Source organism: Lissotriton helveticus, chromosome 10 (assembly GCF_964261635.1).
Source record: "Lissotriton helveticus chromosome 10, aLisHel1.1, whole genome shotgun sequence".
Classification (NCBI taxonomy): Eukaryota; Metazoa; Chordata; class Amphibia; order Caudata; family Salamandridae; genus Lissotriton; species Lissotriton helveticus.
This window is the reverse complement of record NC_136071.1, coordinates 858,261,820-858,286,714: the sequence shown is the minus strand read 5'-3', so window position 1 is coordinate 858,286,714 and position 24,895 is coordinate 858,261,820. Positions and strand designations below refer to the sequence as shown.

The 24,895-nt window shown below is 45.7% G+C and overlaps 1 long non-coding RNA gene across 1 annotated transcript; it reads right to left on the bottom strand.

The window, feature by feature from the left end:
- Positions 1–441: 441 nt before the first annotated feature.
- Positions 442–23,864, bottom strand: LOC144785523 (uncharacterized). The gene is made up of 3 exons (XR_013601939.1): positions 23,749–23,864; positions 23,573–23,643; positions 442–581 (listed from the first exon to the last, which is right to left on the bottom strand). It is a non-coding gene; the product is annotated as an uncharacterized LOC144785523 (long non-coding RNA).
- Between the last annotated feature and the right edge of the window lie 1,031 nt (positions 23,865–24,895).

Genomic DNA, 24,895 nt, shown 5'->3' with positions numbered 1-24,895 from the left:
GGGCAATGTTATAGGAATTATTGTTGAGTACATCAATAAACTCAAGTGCTTCTCCCATACTCCCCTTCCATATATATATAAAAAGGATGGTGGGATACTAAAAGAAATAAAGGCATTTCTACATTATTGGAATAAATGACAAAGGACTACCAGTCCCACGGCTGCATACCACTGTACTTCCGGATACAGACAGTAGTGCTAGGTAAACGTGTGTCTGCTCTTCCATGAAGCTGCTCTACAGAGAGGTTTTCCAACTTTGCAATGACAAAACTGGATAGCAGCAGCAATCCAATGAGCAATGCTTTGTTTGAATAGATGATCCTTTCTGAGACTTATCATAAAGTACTAGCAATTTGTCAGATTATCTAAATTGCTTCATCAATCAATCGATCAGGGTTTTGTAAAGCGCACTACTCACCTGTGATGGTCTCAAGGCGCTGACGGAGGGGGTGTGAGCAGCTCCGTTGGGGTAATTCGAAGAGCCAGGTCGGTGCAGTGTCGGACTACGTCGGAGGTGAAGGAGGAGTTCGTTCCAGGTTTTGGCTGCGAGGTAGGAGAAGGATCTTCCACCTGCTCTGGTCCTGTAGAAACAAGAGACGGGGGCTAAAGCGAGGTTGGCTGAGCTGAGGTTTCTCTTGGGGGAATGGAAGGAGAGTTGGTCCTTGAGGTATTGGGGTCCAGTGTTGTGGAGGGCTTTGTAGGCGTGGGTTTGAGCAGTTTGAAGGTTATTCTTCTTCTGATGGGGAGCAAGTGGAGGTCTTCATATGATGCAAATACAATTTTAAACATCTTATAACACCTAATAAGTGTAAAAAACAATTATGCTATGGTCTGCGTATTTTGAAAGAACATTTTGAATACGATAGGCTCATTAAAATTAGTCTGTCAAGACCATTGGGATCAATTTGGGGTTGGTTCATAATATTACCCTGTCCTCTTTAAATTGTTTAAGGGTTCTTTATTTGTGAACACTTGAATTTCACTTATTCTCCTTGCAGACGTTAAGGCAAGTAATAACGCCAACTTCCATGAGAGAAACTTTAGATCAGCTCTATGAATTGGCTTCAATGAAGCATTCATCAACTGTGAAAGGACCAAATTAAGCTGTCAAGATGGAGAAGTTTGCTTTATTGGAGGAAAGACACAGAAAAGCCTGTTAAGAAACTGTTTGATAAGTCTATTTGACTAGAGAGATGAATATCTAGATGATCTCCTAAATCTGGATACAGGTTCTAAGTGTACTTTAATTGAAATATGAGCAGCGGCTATTTCTTTATGAGGGTGGGGAAGCATCACCCCTTCCCTGTGCGAGCCACGCTAAGAGTTAAAAATAAAATGGCAATGGAATGATTTAATTGGCAATTTTCTTTTTAACACTTAGTGCGGCTTGCGGCAGTCACCAGCCTGCCGCCAAGCCAGGAGAAATGGATGCGTCCTGAGGGTCCTCTGCTGCCAATTGGCAGTATTGAGGACTGGCCAGACACTGCAAAGTACACGTCAGTTTGTCCGGCTGACTTACGATGGCCGGCCTGACATGTGCATTTTGTAGCTCTCTATTCAGTTGCCTTAGACAGCTGGGTGGAAAGCAAGCATAGGCTTCCAGGGCCTGAAGGAGCATCAGTGCACCCCACTCTATCCAATTCTGGTGCTGCTCTCATGGTTACCGGGGCTCTTCCTGCCACAGACTGTAGGAGAACACTCAGGAGGATGCGTCATAGCCCGTGGGTTAAGTATAACTTACTTTTATTTCTATTAAATGTGTAAATGCATGTGTTTGGAGGGTGTCACAAGATGCCTTCAGAATCAGGGATTTATACAGAATGGTGGCCTGCGACATCTGTGACAAAACCTCTCATCTCTCCACAGGAGGAATGTAATACCTATTCTAGCTTCGGCTTTGGGAATCGGGCCCTTTAAGCAAACCCCGAGCCGTGAACTGACCGCCCTTTGCCATGACGTCGGTATTTCCTGGCCAATAAGGAAGGAGTATCCCTGGGCACTCTTGATGCACAACAGTGCGTAAATAAGTAAATATTCAAGTGTACTTCATATATTGGCGAATGTGGTTTTTAATTGGTATAATCCAAATGGTAATCAAACCAGTCTCATATTTGCATATTTCATCATATGTTAATGGCGTTTTGATGTAGACGATATAATTGAAGAATTTAAATCAATGACTACTCCAATGTGCAATTCCATAATAGAATAAAGCCCCGATGCATTTCGTGCTGGTTAGCACTTTTTCAGGGGGAATATGTCTAGGAATGAGAAAAAGAAAAAGAAACGCTATAGAAAGCTGATATCTGGGCGCTACATTAAGTCGCAAGACTGGGTGAGTAGAGTGCTCATAGTAATATGTTAGCAGGTGCCCGTGAACTTACGGATATTCATAAAGATAAAATAAAAATAATGTACACCTGTAGTTTTGGGAAAAAAGTAAGAATATAGAGCTGTATGCAAAATTAAAATGAAACCGTGTAAAGATGCATGCAAAGCCATGCTGTGATTATAACATCCAAAAGTATCAGAACTTAAAAATAGTAGAATGAAAACGGTGGAGAAAGTGGTTATAAAAGTGAGGTGATGGGGTGAAAGACTCAATTTATGTGCCGAAAGGGTGCGGGATCTAATGAGAAGTTAGAAGGTAAAGTGAAATGTGCCGTACATGCAGTTTACTCGGTGCCGGTAATACTCAGCCCGAAAATTAGAAAAACAACAACGGTGTAATACCGCTTACCAAGCATGAGAGTAGATCTGTTACGATAGAAAAGGTGGATAGGTCCGGAAAGAGGCAAACCGGAAGACGCCGAGCATGCGCACATGCTCCTGATTCGAAAGTAAAAACGTAAACATAAAAATAGGACTACGCGGTGAAACTTAGATCGGAAGGTAACTAAAAGTGATGTGTGTTCAAAACGAATGTAAATCAAGGAAAATTCGTATTAAAGGAAACGAAGATAGGCGTAGATAGGAATGCAAACCTGTATATGTGTGTTAAATGAGGATCAAAGTGTATACATAGGGTGCAAAAGATCGAGGTAAACAAGAGAAAGAAAAAAGAGAAAAAGAGGAAAAGAAGAGAAAATTAAGAAAAGAACACAAGAATAATAAGTCAATAAATTAAAAATGCGCAGAGGGTATACATTTAAAAAAAAAACCCCGGGTCAATAGAGATTGACAGGCAAGAGAGAGATCAAGTAAATCTTTACAAACAGAATACTCAGACAGTAATCATAAATGACAACTGAATTCTAATCTGTCATTAAGTCCTTTCGGATTTAGCGCATCAAGAAGGTGTATCCAATGCAGTTCACGTTGTAGTAGATGTTTGTTGTTGTCTTTGTGAGGTAATTTGTTGACCACTTCCAAAATTGGAAAACGAATTTGACTGGGATTGTGCGATTGTGCAACCAAGTGTGCGGCAATGCAGGACTTCAGGTTCTTCGTGCGGATATTACTACGATGTTCCGTCAGTCTCGTTTTAATTTTACGTTCCGTTTTTCCCACGTATGGGAGGCCACACGGGCACTTTAACATGTATACAACATTGGTTGTATCGCAAGTGGCGTTCACTTGAAGATGAATTGGAGTAACGTTCGTAGGGTGAGAGAGAATGATACCAGGTATAATACTGCTGCAATGTCCACAGTTAAGACACGGTATTGTTCCTCTGAAAACAGTCTTTGTAGACAGTGTTGGTTGTTTTAAAAGAGATTGTATATTTTTAGAACGTTGGTAAGCAAAAATTGGTGGTTTCTCAAAAATCTTATTGAAGTCAGTTTCCAATTGTAACATTGGCCAGTGTTTGCGAATCGACTTTTTTATTTTAGCTGATTGAGTAGAACATTTGGATACAAATACAGGGCGTTTGTCCTCCTCCTGGGGAGTGTTTTTAGGTTTCAATAGGTCTTCCCTAGTTCGAGCCAATGTTCGTTGTTCTGCAGTTTCTGTGAGATTTGTGAGGTAACCCCGTTGGTGAAATTTGGTAATGATTTTCTGACTGTCTTGAGTATATAGTTCAGCAGTTGATGCAATCCTTTTAGCACGCAAGAGTTGTGAATACGGTAAATGACGTTTCAGGCTTGGTTGGTGGAAACTTTGGTAATGAAGGTAGTTGTTGCGGTCTGTTTGTTTGGTATGTATAGATGTGACAAATTGGTTGTTAATCAGTTTAATTTGTACATCCAAAAAGGCTATTTCGGATCTTCTGGCAGTGTAAGTGAATTGGATGCGATCATTTATTGAATTGAGGGTCTTGATGGCATTGGTCAACTGGATTTCATTGCCCTTCCATACTAGGAAAATGTCGTCAATGTACCGATGGTACGAACAAAGAAATGGTTCCCAGTCTTGATGTTTCAAAATGTGTTGTTTTTCAAAATAATACATGAACAAATTCGCGTATGCTGGAGCAGCGCAGTTGCCCATGGCTACTCCAGATAACTGTAGGTAGTGTTGATTGTTTGAAGATTTAAAGTAACTGTGATGGAGGGTGAATTGCATAAGTTCCAAAATGAAAATCTGTAAGTCGGTGGGTTTCTGAGTTTGTACCAAAGCAGATTCCAAAGCTTCAAGGCCCAGGTAGTGTGGGATTGAAGTGTACTGACGTCAATGGTGCTTAAGATGATGGGTTGGTCCAGTGGAATCACGATCTTTTCAAGTTTAGTGAGAAAGTCTGTGGTGTCTTGAATGTATGTAGACATGGCTCTGACACTAGCTTGTAGGTGTTTGTCAATATACAGTCCGGTGGGTTCGTGGATGGAATCACAAGTGCTGACGATAGGTCTGAACGGGGGTTTTGTGGCATGTTTGTGGATTTTTGGTACTAGATAAATATACGGTATCTGTGGGTATTCCTTGATTAAGAATTTTTTGTCCCTTTCTGTGATGGTTTTGGCAAGAACAGCGTTGTTGACTATGGTAACCAGGATTTCTTTAAAGTCGTTGGTATGATCCAAATTCAGTGCCATGTAGAGGTCTTGGTTATTGAGATGAGCATCCAAATTTGATTTAAATTCTTCAATTATATCGTCTACATCAAAACGCCATTAACATATGATGAAATATTCAAATATGAGACTGTTTTGATTACCATTTGGATTATACCAATTAAAAACTACATTCGCCAATATATGAAGTACACTTGAACATTTACTTATTTATGCACTGTTGTGCATCAAGAGTGCCCAGGGATAGTCCTTACCCCTTGTAAGGCTTTCTATGTTTTGATACTATTTCGCACCTTTTGAACCAGAAGGTGATCTCCCGGAGCACCTATAAAATTGTTAATATTTGACTTTTGGCTCACAGCGTTTACTTTGGAGTGCAGCGGTTACTATAACATCAATAAGGAAGGAGGAGAGCCATTCCGGGATGAAGCACGCTTCCGGGAGGACCGAATGTGAGGAGCAGACCAACGTGGAAGAGAGAAGCGAGGAAGCTACGCTGGCGGGAAGAAGACCATCACCCGAAGCCCTGGAGGGAACCAGCGAACCGAAGCAGCCAGGAGGCTACCGTACCCGCGCGACACCCTGCCACGCTTCAGGAGAAGTGTGGCTAGCAAAGGTACGGCGGAAGGTTGCGGGGTGGGTTGGATCACAGGAGAAACTGGATTCCTAGAGAGGTGTTTTCTCCGCACTCTATCTCCCCTCTTCGCTACTACCGTTTCCCTGTGCACGGGCACCTCACTGTTTAGCACAGAACGCACACGTGCGATTCCCTCACTCCCCGTCCCTCAATTGTAGTCAAATTCAGGAAGCTGATTCTCGTCTCCTCCTCTTTTCATGTACCGGAGACCGTCGGATCAAGACCCGACCCGACCCTTCGATGCCCAGAAGGAAGCTACAGTGAACCGGACCAGCCAAGAAGGACTTTGGATGTGTTTTAACTCTGGCTTCCCTTAGGAGACGGCGTTGTTTAAATAAAGCCAGCTTTACATAGACCCTGTCTCACAAGCCTTTTGTCCTCAAGTTCACAGAGGGGTTGTTTGTATTTGGGCTTTTGGAGGGACGGGTTGTTTAATTTTGTTTTTTTGGAAGTGGTGGAGTACTTGCCGCACCCCACCACTTTCAAAGGGTACCAGCCACCCCTGAGTATGAGCCAATCCCGATTTAGGTAGATGGAGTAAATATGGCAAAATACTTTCTGGCGGAGCTGAATGATGATGAATTTGTTATCTTTGGCACCACAAACAAAAGCGTTTCCACTTGAGTTTATAAGACCTATTAGTAGAATCAGCTCTGGCTCTAGCAAGAATTTCTTTACAGTCTTACGGGATATATAGACTCACAAATTCATTGTGTCCAGGAGTCATGCTGACAAGTGTAAGGACGCTCGGTCCAAATTAATTATCTGGCTGTGGTTCTCTAGGAAACTGGGGTTTTGTTGCTGTACCCCCCTTTATGTCTGGTATTGTATGCAAATTCGACTGAGGGTGTGCTGGGTTCCTGCTGATCAGGTCCCCAACACCAGTGTTGTTTCCCTAAACTGTTCCACACTTGGTACGACTTCAGCCTCCTGTAAGTCCCTAGTAAATGGGACCTCTGGTGCCTTGGGACTGAAGAGGGTTCATTTGGGTTACAGCACGAACTTTGTCACCCTAAGGACCCCTCACCAAGATCATGCAAACTGCCATTGCAGACTGCGTGTCTGGTGCAGAAAAAATTGAGGAGTCGACATGGCACATAGCCCTGTGTGCCATACCTGCAGACACTGTATGAAATGTAGGTAAGAAACCCCCAAGGCAGGCCTTACAGCCCAAAGGCAGGGTGCACTATATCCCATGTGTGGAAATATCTACCTGAGCAGATGTAACCCTACAACGTCTAAGTTCATTCTTAGAAATTGTAAGTGAACAAGGAAGCTATACCGAGTACATGGACTGGACTCTCATCATTACCATGTTGCCCGCTCTATAATGGCTTTAATGTACCAAACATCTCATCTTAATAAACCTGCGCTGATGCCAGTGTCAGATTTATTAATGAGTGAACATAGAGGGCACCTTATAGGTGCCCTCTGAAAACCTAGTGACTACTAGTGTGGTTGCCAACTGGTCTAAGCCAGCCTGCCATCACAAGACGTGTTTCTGGCCTCCTGGGATGAAAGCCTTTGCTCTCAAAAGGCCAGAAACAAAGCCTGCTCTGAGTAAAGGTGTCACTCCTAGTCTAAGCAGGAACCGCCTTCCAGGGTGGGAAGATTGAAAGGCCATGCCTCCTTTGAAATGTGACCCTGGCCTCTCCAGGTAGTGGAAGATGCCAACCTCACTGTCCTGACACCACTCTTTGACAGGAGGACAGGTGGGAAAATTAGTTAGATTAAGAGGTGAGCCCACACCTAGCCAGCACCACCCTTAAGGTGGGACAGCTAATGTGGATGCCACTTTTTAGAATCTTCCATCTTGTGTTGGAGAAATTTAGCTGGTTATGGCATGCCCACTTCACACAGGAAGTGGTCATATAGAGGGTGTAATCATCCTACAGTAGGTATCCCTTTGGCTACTACTTGGTACTCCCCTTAACATCCCTAAAAACTGAGTAATTAGGTGGCACCCCTTGACTCAGAACTTCAGATTCGACAGACCTAAAGAATAAATGGACCAAGAAGAGCTGCTGAACCTGAGAACTGATTGCCTGCGGCTTCAAAACTTGATTATCGTGGTGAACTGTCTCGTCCTGCGACTGTGAGCCCTTTGCTAATCACCCAATAACTCCTTTGGAGGAGAGGAACTACTCCCCTGCAGACTGCAGGAATTGAACATGCATAGTACAGGTTACTGACTTGCAGCTCCACGGCCTGTCCAATGCCGCAACTGCCCAGTAAGAGGTACTTGTGCTTTGGAAGGTCAACTCTGTTTCCCCACCGAGTGTTAAGACCCAAAACCAACCGGAGCTGTGCTGTGCCAACCCGCAAGGTACTGGAAGCCCTGCAACCTACACCGACCGACAGAGTACTTTCCGGACTCCAACTACCCAGGAATCAAGCATCCATCAAGGGACGCCAAGACCCCTGACACCTACTCAGTTTGTCACCCTGCAGTCCTGATATCATCCCTGCAAGCGGCTTACCCCTGTCCGTGAAGACACTCTTTGTGCACAGAGCCCGGCTGATCAACCTGCTCTGCACCCAGCCCACCTGGTCTGGGTACCGACGAGCCGGCTGTGCTCCCGTGCTCCAGAGGCCCTTGCGACATGAGCCCCTGTTTGGGAGATCTCAGACTTGCCTACAAGTCCCCCTTTACAGCCTGTTTCTAGATGGCCCCCCTTCTTAGTAGCACACCAGCTAACACCGCCTGCAGCACCCTGCTACCAGCCGAATCCGGGACTCTCCTGACGAACCGCTGGTGGCCTCTTGAACTTTGGTGGGTTACAAGTCCAAATCTAGAAGGTGAACCCCTAGAACCTTCTGTGCTTTTTTCCAATGTATTTATGCCTTTTCCTTCCATAGAGATACATTGTGCGTAATTGGGCACAACTGTGAACTATTTTCCGAACTTTGATAATTTATGAGAAAAACAGTACTTACCATTAAAGTTCTTGGTTTGAAAGTAAATATAAAAATAAGTGTTATTTTTCTAAACTGGTCTTAGATTTATTCTTTGAGTGTGTGTCTCATTTATTGCCTCTCGGAGTACAACAAAGGCTTAGCACTACCGTCTGATAAGTCTAACTGCTCGCCCACACGAACACAATAGTGTTAATATTATCTACTTTTGCCTCTGTAAACCAATTAGGGACTTACTGGACTCTCTACACAGTGTACTCTGTTTTAGTGCACTATATAGAGAGCCAGCTTCCTACATGTGCATTGACAATAAAGTTGGCATTTGCTTCAGTAGAATATGATGTTTCTCTGACAGCAGGTTCAGTTTGGTGAACCAATATAGCCTGGGCCACTTTGGAGCAATTACTATTAACCTGCTTGGTTCTCAATTAATCTTGCTGAGAATCAGTGGAATTAATGGGAAAAGGGGAAAGGCATAAGCAAAGATCCTGGACCATCTTATTGAAAATGCATTTACCCAAGATCGCGGTTGTGGATCCCAGCTTGCGTAAAGTCCGCATTTTTTAATCTGACGAGCTGCAAACAGATCTAGATTTGGATTGCCCCAAACATGGAAGATATTGTCCAGGGCAACTTGGTTGAGCTCCCATTTGTGGTAGCTGTTCCTGGTTCTGCTTAAGGTGTCCAGTATAAAAAAACATTATCCAGGGACGTAAATTTTTTTTATTCCAGGGACGAGCTCTGCTTTCAATTGGACCTGATGCTTTAGTGTCCACTTCCAAATCTTCTGAGCTTTTGAGACAGCTGTTGAGATCTTGTACTTATTGATGTAATGCGTGGTGGTATTGTCCATGCGTATTAATACTGACACTCCCTTGATTCTGATAAGGAAGATCTGTGAACTCAATGCGACCAGCTTGAGCTCCAACAGATTTAAGTGAAGATTGTTGTTATGTGGAGCCCATTTTCCCTTGATTTGTAAATCCTGAAGGTGTCCCTTGATTTGTAAATCCTCTAGTGAGGCATAGTTTGTCACCACAAAATCTGCTATTGGAGGCAGGAAGGTCATTCCTATGGAAATATGGTACTTTCTAGACCACCAAGGGAGAGACTCCTTCATGGTTGGCATAATTTGTACGATGTCCTCGTAAAAGCAATGAGTTTGGACCCGTTGTTTGTCTAATTCCTCTTGAGGAGGTTGCATTTGGAGTAGAAAAAATGGAACTAGAGGAAGAAATGCGTTACTTACCTGTAACTGCAGTTATCCAGTATTAGTGTCTTTCATAGATTCACATGCCTGAATCATTCCCCGTCGTCAAGACGGGAGCCTCCTGTATATAAAAAGTAATGTCCTAAAGACATACATAGAAAAGAATAGGCCCAAAGGTCTCACCTTAGTAGCCTATCCACGTCCTTTTGTAGGAAGGACCAAACAGAGCAGGCCCCAAGGGTCCCACTTTGGTGGCCTATCTGTGTCCTTTTGTAAAAAAGGACCAAATAAAGTACAACAGCCAATCAGCTACCACCTCCTTCTAGAACCTTCCTGCCAGAAGCCCAAGTCTCTCAGATTTTCGTACGCACCAAGCTAGTTAGGCGTAAACTCATTAGAGAGAAAGGTGAGCCCTGCCAGGGGAGGCGGGAGGGTGCATGTGAATCTATGAAAGACACTAATACTGGATAACTGCAGTTACAGGTAAGTAACGCATTTCTTATCCAGTATTTGGGTGTCTTTCATAGATTCACATGCCTGAATCAGAGTAGCGAGCAATACATTATGCACATTCTGTATGAAGAGCAGGTATGAACATGTAGATAAAACATATCACATGACTACAAATCACCAAATGCAATGGCATATAAATACAGTAAGAGAATGTGCATACCCGTAAAGGATGGAGGGATGTAGTAGGGCTCACCTCACTGGAATAGATGGCGAAGCACTGCTCGGCCCACTGCTGCATCCTTCATCAGCTCAGTATCCAGGCAGTAGTGCCTGGTGAAGGTGTGCGAGGACTTCCATGTCGCCGCTCTGCAGATGTCCAATATCGGCACTCCAGCGAACAGCGCCGCAGACGTGGACATGGCTCTAGTCGAATGAGCTTTGACTCGTGAGTCTAAAGGCCGTCCGGCCTTGTCGTGACAAAAGGTGATCGCAGAAGAGATCCATCTGGAGATGCTCTGCTTTGTCAGGGGCATGCCCAGTCTTGGTCTACTAAAGGCAATGAAGAGCTGGGATGACTTTCGAAAGTGTCGTGTCTTATCGATGTAGAATTTAAGGCATCTCTTTAGATCGAGAGAATGTAGAGTTCTTTCAGCTGCCGTTGTAGGATTCGGAAAGAACGATCTAAGCACCACCGGTTCATTAAGATGGAAGTCCGAAGGGACTTTTGGAATGAAGCGAGGGTTAGTCCTCAGAATGACTCTGTCCTCTCTGAATTGAAGAAAAGGATCCTGGATGGATAGAGCCTGCAATTCACTGACCCTTCTGGCAGAGGTTAGTGCCAGGAGGAGGGCCGTTTTCCATGAGAGGAACTTGATCTCAGCCTTATGGATGGGTTCGAAGGGATGCTTCATTAGTTGATGAAGAACCACATTGAGGTGCCACGATGGAGGAATAGGCCGTGGTCGTGGAAAGGACCTGAATAGACCTTTTAGGAATTGTCTGTCCGACCACAAAGAGGGGCCTGTAGCCTTTCTTGTGAACCTTGAAATCGCCGCTAGATGCACTTTGATGGAGGTATGCGCAAGGCCAGACTGCGCAAGGTGTAACAGGTATGGTAGCAGCTGCTGTGGAGTGGCCTGGAAGGGGTGCAAGCCTTGATCCACACACCAGGAACAGAATCGCTTCCATTTTAGTGAGTAGGTTTTGTTAGTGCTGACAGCTCTAGCTTTCGCAAGGACATCTCTGCAATCCTGCGGGATGTTCAGATGGCTGAATTCTCGGTATTCAGGAGCCAGGCTGATAACTTCAGAGAGCTCAGGTTCGGGTGGAGAACCTGCCCTTGAGACATCGTGATCAGGGCCGGAAACTGCTGCAGGCGAAGAGGGGGCCGGGCAGAGAGGCGATGAAGCTCTGTGAACCAGTGCTGCCTCGGCCAGGACGGAGCAATGAGGATCAGAGTGCAGGGTTCCGATTTCATCTTCCTGAGAACCCTGGGAATCAGTGGGAATGGCGGAAAGGCGTACGCAAAGACGTTGCGCCATGCGATGGAAAATGCATTCCCGAGGGTTCCTGAGTGGTGATGCCTGCTTGCGAAGCTTGGGCATTTGGCGTTCTCTCTGGTGGCAAAGAGGTCTATGTTCGGGGTGCCCCACTTCTGGAAGATATGGTCCAGCACCTCCCTGTCCAGTTCCCATTCGTGGGAAGGAGACTTCTCCCTGCTCAGTGCGTCCGCCAAGACGTTGTCCTTGCCCGGGACGTACTCCGCTTTCAACACTATGCCATGTGTCAGAAGCCAGTTCCAGATTCTCTGCGATTCTCGAGATAACGAGATGGAACGCGTCCCCCCCTGTTTGTTCAGGTAGTGCATCGTCGTGGTGTTGTCCGTCCTGACGAGCACTGGGGAGTGACGAATGCGTGGAAGAAACGCCTGTAGAGCCAGGAAAACCACCCGTAACTCCAACAGATTGATATGGAGCTTGGTTTCCTGTGTTGTCCATTTGCCGTTGATCTGGAGGTCCTGGAGGACAGCTCCCCAGCCTTCCAGGGACGCATCCGTAGTTATTACGTGTGGCTCCGCTGGGAGCAGGAACGGCAGACCCTTTGAGAGGTGGTGGAGAGATGTCCACCATTGCAAATGATTGATAATGGGTCGAGTGACTCGTATGCGGTCCTCGAAAGAACCTGTGGCTTGAGTCCATTGCTTTGTCAGTGCCTCCTGTAGTGGGCGCATTTTTAGGCGGCAGTGTGGAACGAGCAGGATGCATGAGGACATCATGCCTAGGAGAGACTTGAACGTGCGGACCGGAAGAGTCTTCCGCGAAGCCACTGCCTTGGCCAAGGAGATGAGCTTGATTTTTCTCTCCTGAGAGGGGAAAGCCTTGACACGGTCCGTGTCCAGAGTCGCTCCAAGGAATGTGATGACATTGGTGGGTTCCAGAGTTGACTTGGCAGTGTTGAGGGTTAGTCCTAGGCGGTGGAAAATATCCAGACAGGCGCTGGAGGACGAGGCTGCGGCGGCTGCCGTCGGTGCCTTCACCAGCCAGTCGTCCAGGTATGGAAACACCTGGTGGCCTTGTTGACGAAGAAATGCCGCTACTGGTGAGAGGCATTTGGTAAAGATCCTCGGGGCCGATTTGAGGCCAAATGGAAGGACCCGAAATTGGTAGTGCTGTCCTGCCACCGCAAACCTGAGGAACTTCCTGTGCCCTTTGAGAATAGGGATATGATAGTAGGCGTCCTGGAGGTCTAAGGACGTCATGTAGTCCCCTTTGTCCAGCAGCCCAAGGATTTCTTGCAGAGTCACCATACGAAACGATTGTTTCTTTAGGAACACGTTGAGTGCCCTGAGATCCAGGATTGGGCGCCATTTCTTTCCTTTTTGGTGGATTAGGAAGAAGTGAGAGTAGAAACCCTGATTCTTGTGGGCCCGTGGAACTCTCTCTATCGCTCCCTTCTGCAGCATGGAAGCTATTTCCTGAAGAAGCAATCGTAGGTGCCTGTGTGATCGCTGGCACGGTGGCGTAGTTGGGGGGATAGAGGTAAATTCTAGGGAAAGTCCAAATCGAATGAGTTGGAGTACCCACCGATCCGTTGTTATAGTTTGCCAATTGCGATGGAAGTATTTCAGTTTCCCTCCAAGTTTTAAAGAATGTAGTGGTGGAGGGGCTAGCGAGGGAGACAAGTCATTGTCTATTGCCAGAAGGTCGTTTTTGGCCTCTTCCTCGGTAATTGGACTTGCCGTAGGAAGACTGTCGGCCTTGTTGAGGTTGTCGCTGCTGAAACTGCGGCTTGGACTGTGAATATGTGTACGAAGACCTATTCTGATAGGAACCTTTGTATGCAGGTTGACCTCTTCCCCGGTTGCCACGAAAGGACTGGGTCCGGAATTGTAAAGTACCCAGAGCCTTGGCAGTATCCGTATCCTTTTTTATGGTGGTAAGGGCTGCGTCAATCTGTTCCCCAAACAGATGCTGGCCATCGTAAGGCATATCTAATATCCTGGTTTGCACCTCCTGGCGGAAAGTGGTGGCCTTGAGCCAGCCCTGTCGCCTCAGGACTGCAGCTCCTGCCAATTGCCGGAAACCAGTGATGGCGGCATCAATGGCACAATCGATGAGCTCTGAGGCTGAGGTCTGTCCTTCCAATAGAAGTGAATGTGCCTCCTCTCTGACATCCTCCGGCAGATCTGCTAGATAGGGTGCAATGTCCGCCCAGAGTTGGCGATTGTAACGTCCCAGGAGGGCTATCGAATTAGCCACTTTGACCGTCATGGCTGAAGTGGTAGTAAAGCGTTTGCCAACGGCATCCAGTTTCCTGCCCTCCTTATCAGGTGGCGTTGATAGAGGCGAGGATGGATTGCGAGAGTTCTTCTGCGCCGCTTGAGTCACCACGGAATCTGGTTTGGGGTGACCTGTCAGGCATGCCGGTGCCGTGGAGGTGGCCTTGTATTTCTTATCAAGCCTGGGCACCACCACCTGTATAGAGGCAGGCGCTTGCATGATTTGTTTGCCCTGCTTCCAAATGTAGTCAATTATGGGGATTGATCTTGAAGTCTTCCTAGTGGGCTCCTTGAAGTCATAAAGGAAGCATTCCGTTTCCTGAGTTTCCATGGACATATGGAACCTCTTAGCCGCCCGCTCAATGATGTTGTGGAATCCACCGATGTCTGCAGGTGGAGACTCCGAGGTCTGCGGATCCGGAGAGGCTGGAGAATGTGCCACATAATCTTGATCTGCATCCGGGTCCGACTGGTCGTCATCGACTTCACCTTCCTCCTGTTCCCTCTCCTCATCGTCAGATGAGGTAGCGTCCTGAATCGGAACCTGTGTCTTCTCAATGACCAGTGGAGTTGGTCTATGGCGAGAGGAAGGAGCTGGCGCCTGTGCAGCTGGAGGTGCTGACGCAGAATGTTTCTCCGGGAACCTTTCCTTATAATCCTGTATGAGGAATTGTAGGTCCGAGACAATGGATGCGGGGAGACACACCATAGGAGTAACCTGTGCCTGGGGCGGAGGCTGGTCCTGTTGTTGTGGAAGGTCTTCCTCCTCTTCAGGTTCCTCGTCCGTGGTTTGGCATTTCAGGACTAGGTCCGATGGACTAGTTGCCTGCGTAAAGGAGTCCTCGTCCGACTCTTGACCTTGTAGTATACAGGCCGGAGGAAGTTGTTGTATCCTACCGGGCGAGATCTGGTGCGGCGTAATAGGCCGTTTAGTAATTTTCACAGTGACATGGCTCACTTGCGGTGGAAAAGCATCCATGGCGTGGGAGAGGAGTGCAGACTCCTTCCAGGGTCCTGTCGACGTCGAAAGCGACGGTGCCATTGTAGATATGCTCGTCGACGGTAATTTAGTCGTCGTCGACGGTGGCTGCGACGACGACGTCTTCTTCGACGTCATTTTCGTCGACGGTAAAGTCCCCACCGTCGACGGTGTACTCGTCGTCGACAGCTTTCCCACCGTCGACGGGATGATCCTCGTTGACGAGGTAGACTTCGTCGACGGCGTTGTCCTCGTCGATGGTGTCGTCGTCGTCTCGTCGTCGACGACGAGATCTTCGTCGTCGATGGAGTGACCGGGATGGTCGACGGCGTAGGTCTACTCGCCGACGATGAAGGCGTAGTCCTCGTCGACGAGGAGGAAGCCGATGAGGCCGTCGTCGTCGACACTGTCGTCGTCGACGTCGAGACGGTTTTCTGTGCTGAATGCACCATGGACGCCGTCGTCGTCGTCGCCGGGACCAGTGACTGTTTCCCTGGGACAGGCAGGTCCTTGCCAGACACAGATGGCTTGCCCTCTGAGGACTTTTTAGAAGTCTTCATAGGAGGGGTGTCTGAGGGGCTAGGGGAAGAAACCCTTGGCCTCTTCAAGGAAAATTGCGACACTCCAGACACACTCTCACCTTCGGATACCAAGTCATCAGTCTTGGTCTTGAGCCTGTTGAGCCACAACAGAAGTCGACCTTCTCGGTCCTTGAGGGTCTTGTTGGAGAAGGTCCGACATATTTTGCAGTCCTTTGCCTGGTGGTGAGGGTAAAGGCAATATAAACATTTATCATGTTTATCGTCAATGTGAAGTCTTTTCTTGCTGCAGGAGGAACAAGCCCGGAAAAGACCTTTCTTCTGACTATCAGACATAACTTTAGAGACTAATAAAAGTTGTTTTTTGAAGAAAAAGAGAAATTCCTGAGGAGAACTCAGGTGGAGACTCCCTAGCACAACGTGCGGTAGAAAATCTGAGAGACTTGGGCTTCTGGCAGGAAGGTTCTAGAAGGAGGTGGTAGCTGATTGGCTGTTGTACTTTATTTGGTCCTTTTTTACAAAAGGACACAGATAGGCCACCAAAGTGGGACCCTTGGGGCCTGCTCTGTTTGGTCCTTCCTACAAAAGGACGTGGATAGGCTACTAAGGTGAGACCTTTGGGCCTATTCTTTTCTATGTATGTCTTTAGGACATTACTTTTTATATACCGGAGGCTCCCGTCTCGACGACGGGGAATGATTCAGGCATGTGAATCTATGAAAGACACCCAAATACTGGATAAGGCATGATGACATCATACCTAGAAGGGACTTTAATAGGCGAACTAAAACTGATTATTTTTGCAATAACCTTTCGCTAATACCATTAGCCTAGTTTGTCTGTATTCTGTAAGATATGCTTTGTCCTGAATGGTGTCAAGTGGCTCCTAAAAACGTTATGATCCTGATGGATGAAGCACATGTTTTTGCAGGTTTAGAGTTAAGTCTGGGCTATTGAGAGTTAGACAGGCCGTTGTCCCTTTGATCACTTCCTGGCATGTAGGAGCTTTTATCAACCAATCGTCAAGGCATGGAAATATTGGATTCCCTTTCTGCCTTAAGTGAGCTGTCAATGGAGCTAGACATTTTACAAAAATGTGGGGGGCTGATTTGAGTTCAAATGGGAGGACTTTGAACTGATAATGAAAGCTGGCTACTCTGAATCTTAAGAGTTTTCAATGCTTTAGGTGAATGGGAATGTGAAAATGCGCATCCTGAAAGTCGAGAGGTTGTCATATTATCTCTGGTTCAGGAGCTGGAGGATGTCTTTGAGAGTGACCATACAAAATGACTTTTTTTCTCAGATACTCACTTAACCTCTGCACGTCTAAAATTGTTGTCCTTTCCCCTGTCTTTTCGTTGATTAAGAAGCAGTAATAAAACCCCTTTCACCTATGGTTGTGTGGTATGCTTTCTACTGCACCTATTCTGAGCATTCTAAATATTTATTTCTGTAGCTGTGCAAGAAGGAAAGAAGATGAGCCTGTTGGAGGCATATGTGGTGGCCTTCTTGTAAATTCCAATGTATGGCCATCGGAAACTAGATCTAAAACCCATGTGTCTGCTGTGATTAACTTTCAGTGAGGCAGATAGTTTGTTATTCATCCCCCAATTATTTCTGGTACATACTTTCGAGTAACCGGCATGTTCTTCCAGTCACTGTTTCATACTTGTGTCTCTTTCCTGGGCAGGTTGCTTCCTCTTACTGGTTTGCTTGCTGTAAGCTGCTGATGGTGGCTGCCTGTACTGCTGTTGAGGTTATTGTTGCCCATATTGCTGCTGAAAATACTGGTATTGTTGTGAACAATAAGGTTGGTATCCTCCTCTATATTAAAACATACCCCAGCCTCATGCACCATGAAAAATAATTTGCCTCATTTGTAGCGAACCCAATGATTTAGCAGTGTCCGTGTCTATTTTTATGGATTGCATAGCCTCATCAATTTGTCTTCCAAACAATGTATCCCCATCAAAAGGCATGTCTAAAATGTTACTCTGAAGTTCAGGTCTGCAGGACGTAGCTTTAAGCCATCCCTGCCTGCAAAGAACAGCAACACCTTCCAATTGCCGAAAACCTGTGAAGGCGATACCCATTGCACAGTGGATAATATCTGAAGAGGCTCATTCGCCTTCTTGTTGGATTTTTCTAGCCTCTGTTCTAACATTCTCTAAGGCGCGATATCAGACCACTTTTGCCAGTTGTATCTGCCATGCATTGCCAATGAATTTGCCGCTCTCACCGTTATAGTGGATATTGAGGATAATCTCTTTTCCATTGTAGGTGGCTGGCTTAGTATATGGTGCACACTTATTTAAGTGAAGCACCTTGCACTAATCCAGACAACCCTTATGGTGTATTTAGTGGTCTTTGATAACCTTTTAAAGCTCTCAAAAAGGCTCATCTTGAAGGAGTGTTAAGCAGCTTGTTTTACCAGTGTAATCATGTAATGTGGGCTAAATGAAAAAGAAAAACACAATTTATATATAACAATATGTCTATTTATTACACAATACTCACTAACTCATTGGTATACCTCTTACCCGGAGATATTGAAACAAATACACAATACTTCAGCTGCAGTAAGGTAAGTAGAAAAAAATACAGTGGTCTCCAGGGGGAGACCAAACCATATACTAAACAGATGGAATGCAAACTGTGACCGAAGTCAGGACTTGGACCAGGAGCCTCAGAGGAGCTAGGGACACAAGGAACCACTCAAGGTAAAGACCCGGGATCCCCACGGAGGACGTGTGCAGAGTGGAAACACAGCCGCGTTTGCAATAGAAGTCAATGGGGAAGTTGCAGTTGTAGTCTTGAAGAGGAAGGGCCTGTCCTAGTGGACGCTGAAGAAACCCCATGGGAGACAGAAGGTTGGAGCATCACCCCACCTGTGGATACCCCAGGAACCAAGATACCTACACCAGGGAAGCCGGGTGCACAGGTGCGAAGTCACATCGGTTTCCGCTGTAGACCACAATGGAAGACTTCAGGAAAGATGGCTCTGGAGAAGACTGTGCAGTGGTCCGGTGGAATCTAAGGGTGGATTCTTGAAGTGAAGAACCTGTAGGCAGAGGGAACAGTGTCTATGCCGCTCGGAGGTGAGCAGGAGGCAGGGAAGAGCAATGCCCACCGATGATGGACGGTTCAGGAGAGTTGATGGTGACCTTGTCGCTGCAGCCGTGAGGACCAGGCGATGCTGAGAAAAACCAGGAGTCATGCACGAGCTGTCCCACGTTGGAAGTTGAGAACCAGGGGATTGGTGTCTGGTGGGAGAATCAAGAAACCTTGGCAGCTGCAACAGGCGTGGAAAGCAAAGAAGAGCAATGTTGGGACCAGCAAGGTCCATGGGACTCACCGCATGCAGGGGAGTCAAAGCAGGCCTCGAGGAAGCAGAGGAGTCCACTGGAGCAGAAGAAGACCCTTAAGAGGACCCACCGGCCACAGGTATAGGAGTCACAAGAGGACCTCGAGCAGCTCACCAAGAAGGTAGGCCCACAGTGCGCAGGCGGCAGTGAGGACGCTGTACTTGACAGGAAGAGATGCTGGAAGATGGAGCTTCTTGTAGCCCAAAGAACTCTGGAGAGAAGAGCCAACAAGCCTTGGCAACGGCAAGTCGATACGGTGCACAGGGGTTTGGTCTCTGCGGTTTCAATGTGGGATACAGGCCTCAAAACTGCAGAGAGGACAGGTCAGGCCTCGAGGGAGTTGCAGAACCACCACATGTGTTGTGGAGCCTTTTGAAGTTTGTGGGAAGTCAGGAGCAGCAGTCCGGTCAGCTTTGTTGCGATGCCTGCAGATGCAGGGGTGTGACTCCTTCAGTCCACAGGAGATTACTTTCGATGTTCTTCATGCCCACAGGTCTGTTGAAGATCCTGGAAGAAGCATAGACATAGACGACTAAGAAGAAAACAGGAGTCTTCTTTGATGCAGTCTCGGTTCCAGGTGAAGTCCAATTGTCCAGACAGTCGAAGAGTGATGTGGTTTCAGTCTTGAGTCTTGTCCCACGATGAATCTGAAGAGCCACCCACAGGTAAGCCCTTAAGCACCATAGAGAAAGGGTTGGAACGATTCAGGAGTCCCTCCCAGAGATGGGGCTGGACTGACGGGAGGATACTCTCATGTCCTTTGTCAAGTTTCACACCTGAGTGGGAGCCAAGGGCTCCCAGTACTGGTTCCAAATGGAGTATGCAAGGAAAAAAAGAATCACTAAATGTGCCCTTCAAAGCAGTGTGGTTGCACTGGTAAGCACCCCCACCCTGGCCCAATACATTAAGCCCTCTCTGGGAGGTGGTCCCACCTCCCTGCGACAGGAAACCTATTTTTCTACCTTCCCTTTCTCAAGCTTGGCTCAGCAGCTGGAAGGCAGAATTGTGTCATTGTGTCTGTGGGCAGCAGCAGCACTAGCTTGCTGTCAAGAGCCTGAAAGGCAGAAACCGAGAGTACACAGGGCTACCCCAAGGGAGGCCCCAAGTACATGGGATCTTACTTCCAACACTGGCATCAGTGTGGGGGTATGACTCCAACATCTTTGATACCAAACATGACCGGTGCAGCCACTATATAGTTAGACATCTTGTAATGACTGATGCCTACTATATGTATTAACATAGCTGACTGCACTTACAAAGCCTGGAGAATTGACTCTGGGGTTTGTTGCTCATGCAGGGACACCTTCAGACCTATAACCAAGCATCCTGCCTTCAAGACTGAAAGGTTTGCAGAGGGGGTGACTTATAGGTTTTAAGTGTAGTGACCTCAGATATGAGGAAACATATCTGTCGTGAGAGGTGCTAGCACCAACTCACACGGGTTGCAATGGCAGGCCTGTAGTCACAATTTGAGTGGGTAGCACAATACATGCTGCAGGCCATGGAAGACCCCTAGAGTACATGTGCCCTGGGTACCTTAGTAACAATACTAGGGACTTACAAGGGTACACCATTAGCCAATTGTGGATGTACACCAGTACTTACCATCGTCAATTTAGGGAGGAAGCACAGTGACTGGGGTCCTGATTAGCAGGATCCCAGTCAGACTAGTCAAAAAAACTACTGACACCAGCAAAAAGTGACGGTAACCATGAAAGCAGATCCTACTTTCCTACATCTATGTCATCAAGATGTATACCCTATCTATCCAATGACGTTGATATGGGCATAGAGTTGTTCTTGGAAAGGCGCTGAGCAGCTTGCAATATACCAGAGTCATATTTAGGATGCCCTATCAAATAGGCTGGTGCATTTTCTGGTGCCTTATATTTTTTATCCAACCTTGGTAGGACAGCAGACACTGCTGCTGGATTCTTCATGATCTTTACACCTTCTTCCCAGATACAGCCTACAACAGGGATAGCTCTAACAGATTTTATAGCCAGCTCTTCAAAATCATAAAGAAAGCAATCGGATTGTTTCACTGGCTTTGGTAAAACAAATCATTTTGCTGCATGCTCCCTCAGAGTATGCAAACTCCCAATATCATCATGAGGAGAATCCACCGGAAGAGGAACTTGTAGTGAAAGAGCTGGTAAAAAGGCAATCATCCCATTCATTAGATACACTGGGGTAATCCGGTACCTCACCCTCTTCTCTATCGCTATCTGAGGATGGCACATCATTGGCAGGCGGAACTGCAATGCTTGAAGCCTGCATTCTCTTTGGTGTGAGCACTGCTGGCAAATGTTGTCACATGCGAGGAGTAGTAGGTTGAATTCAATGAGACTGAATTGTTTGCAGTGGTGATGTAGCCCAAGAAGGCTCAGGAAGTCTTCTATAGTGGTCCTGTAGCATGCTCTGCAAGTTGTGATCCACACTTCTTATTACTTGCACATCCCCTCTTGGGGTTTATGATGTTCATAGGGATGGCAATGCTCTATATATGAAGTAGACATGTCCATACATTGTGTTACTGAGGAATAATAATCTTCCACACCCTATTCCTCACTCTCCTTTTGATATCTGACATGAAGTTCGGAAGGACTATGCGCTGTGCCCAAAGGACCATCATGTTCTGAATCCTCCACATTTAATAAGTGAGTTGGTGGAAGAGGTGACACCTCGCTCAGAGATGTATATTCAGGCATTAGTGGAATTAATGACAAAAGAAGTGATTCTCTCATCAACATGGCCTTATCGGCACTATGGGTGTCCTCATTGTCAACTATGCTGCTTTTTTTCTTTTTCACTGCTGATGAAGTGGTTAATGGTTTCATCATCGACGGCAGCCCTGTAGGTGAGATTCTAGGCATGACCGACGACAATGGTATACTTACCATCAACAAAGTCACCCCAGTTGTTGTAGACAATGTTGTTGTTGGGTCTAATTTTGACGACAGTATAGTCGGAGACAACTGAGTCACCTTCATCAACAGTATCAATGTCACCAGGTTTGTCAATGGTTTCTTCTGTAGAGTGGATTTCTCCGTCAACGGCACTGATGAGGCCTTTTTAAACGGTAAAGAGAGTCTTGTACAAGGTATTGTAGACTCTGACTGAGATTTTTGAGTAGATATCCTCTTTAGAATATTTATGCAAATGTTCACTAGACGAAGAATGTTCCTCAGATGACTCATGATGAGTCTTTTTATGAGCTTTCTTAGGTGGCTCACAAGACATAGGTCCCTCAGCCCTCTCTCTTCCTCTCTATTGAGACTTCCTTGATATAGGATAATTCTCACCCTCCTTTCAGATGTATCTATGGTCTTGAGCCTTTGAAGCAGTAATAGCAGACTCCCCTCTTTATCATTTGAAGTTTTTGAAGAACATTTATGGCACATTTTACAGTCCTTAACCTTATGACAAGGGTAGAGGCAGTAAATGCAGTCCTTGTAAGGATCCTCCAACTGCAGCCTCTTATTATCAAGGTCGCAAAAGGTCTGAAAAGACACCATTTGCTCGACTCTGACATTTCAGCTCATCAGTTTTGAATAACCTATGAAGAAATACAGAGCAATACCTTTATATAGCCCTTTTCTGACAGAAAATTCTGACTAGCTCAGCAGGGCTCAGGGAGACTCCCTTCATATGACGAGCGGTAGAAAATCATAGGGAGAGGAACCTCTGTGGGGAGTGTTTTAGAGGGTGCTGTCGCCTAACTGGCTGGAGTTTGGTTATTTTGTAATAATAGAGATGTTAATGAAGTGAATGTTTCTTTTAGCCCTTATGGGCTATGGATCCCATTTCAACAACAGGGAACGAGTGAAGCATGTGAACCTATGAAAGATTCAATACTGGAGAATCAAAGGATACATTTTTATGTGCTGCAAATGAGTTTGTGGGCATGTGCAGATATGCACTGAGGAAGTAGAACTGTTGAGGGTTTTAGGAGGCTGATGCTGTAAGAGTTAAAAAATGTTTTCTTTTTCATGGGGGTTACGTTTTTGACCACTAACAACATCCGCCCCGAACAAAGGTAGCCGCTTAACAGTCTTAAGTCAATAGAGAGATTATCAAAGCCACCGACAATGAGGGTGGGATTGTAATCAAATATGTCGAGAACTATAATAGCAAAGTTCTCAGACAAATAAGCAACCGGGAACATTATACAAAATACTAACACGCCATCTACTCGTGGAGATCGGAGAGGCTATTTTAACTGTCACATCTCAAGCTAACAAAGAGGGCTTTCTAATTTCTTATTGATTACATTTTCAAAATGAGCCCCAGAACACCAGTCCTGTATACCTTACCAATGGCTCGCAAAGACTATCTAAATCTCCCAGGGAGACCTATAGTCTGTGGTTGCGGCTCTATACTGGAACCACAGGCGGAATAAATCAACCTCTTTATTAAGGTCTTTGTACCAGAAATATCTAACTATGTACAAGACAGTACACACATGATAAACTTAATACAGAATATGGAGTTCAACCCTGAACACAACATCCTTGTAACACTCAGCATTGAGTCACTGTATAAAAACATTCCCCAGCTGGAGAGCAGAGAAGTCCTTCAGTGGTTACTGGACACTAGACCATCTCTGGTCAGGTCCCAACAGTCTCTAGTACAATTAAAGGCTGCCCTCAACATGAAATAATTTTTGTCTGTAGGTGAACACTACCAGTAGTGTAAAGAGACTTCAATGGTGGCAATTTTTGCCAACATTTGACTAACCTCTATGTTGACCACTTTGAATAACCCTTTGTATTCTTTGACAGTAATCCATTCAGACCTCCTGTGAAATGCTGGAAAAGATAGATCAATGATATTTTAAAGATTTGAGAAAGTTCTGCTCCCATATTATGCAATTTCATTGAATATCAATATTAGTCAAGAAAATGTAATTTTACCTGCAACTGTGACACTGGAAAAATACCCTTTCTTGACCTGATTGGTAGACAAGATGAGGTTAAATTGATCACCGGCCTCTATAAAAAGTGCACAGAAAGAAATATTTAAATAAAATATCCGTTTTCATTTAAGGGCACTAAAAGACAGTCTACCTTTCGAAGAATTTCTCATATTAATTCGTAACTGCAGCCGAAAAACACATTACTTTTGAGGCCAATATTCTGTGAAAACAATTAATGGAGAAAAGTTATCCTTGGAAACATATTAAGACAACAATGATTCTCCACTAAGAAGCAACTCTTAAAACTGAAACCCAGGGAGACATAGGAAACAATTGTATATGTAACTACTTGCGCCCCACAACATAACCAGACAGTTAAAATTGTAGAAAAAACATTGACCAATCCTACAAACTAACAATTTTGGCTCTTGCCCCCTACCTTATTTTCATATAAGGGGTAGGAACATAAAAGTTCCTTTGGTTCACACAGCAGGCAGAAACATCCAGCAGAGAAACTCATAAGACAGTTGGGGCCTGCGACTAGCAGCGGGTCATTTTCAATGTTCAAACTGCATTGCCTGTAAGGTTTACTACAAACACAATACCTTTATAAGTGGTTCAATTCACCCGGAGTTAAGATCCTTTTCCAACTGTAACTCGAAAGTGGTATATTGTATTCGGTGTTCCTGTGACCTAAACGATATAGGGAAAACAGCCAAACAAGTTAAGCTGCTTATAGGACAACATAGGAGCAGAATGAAGTGCAAGGTTACAAATGTGTTGTGCTTTCAGTACAACCATGGTGCTGAAATAAGATGGCAAGTGATCAGGTTGGCTTGCTTACCAAAGAGAGGAGGGATCTTGAGATCTGGCAATGACTAGCATGTCAAAAAATTGAACAATGTGACTATCTCAAAAGGTATGAACTCAATGGAGAAGCTACATTTACTTTTGTGATTGATGGACTATGCCTATCCTAGTTGAAATGTGTTAATTGGCTAAAGGCAAAGAAGTGAGAAATCCGGGGTCCAAGATAGCGGGCTGGCGCCGCCAGAGCGGAGAGCAACTGCTGAGGGTCCGGACGTGCTTGCTATGGCTCGCTGTTCTTTACGCGGCCCGTTTCTAAATTGAATTGAATGCATCCT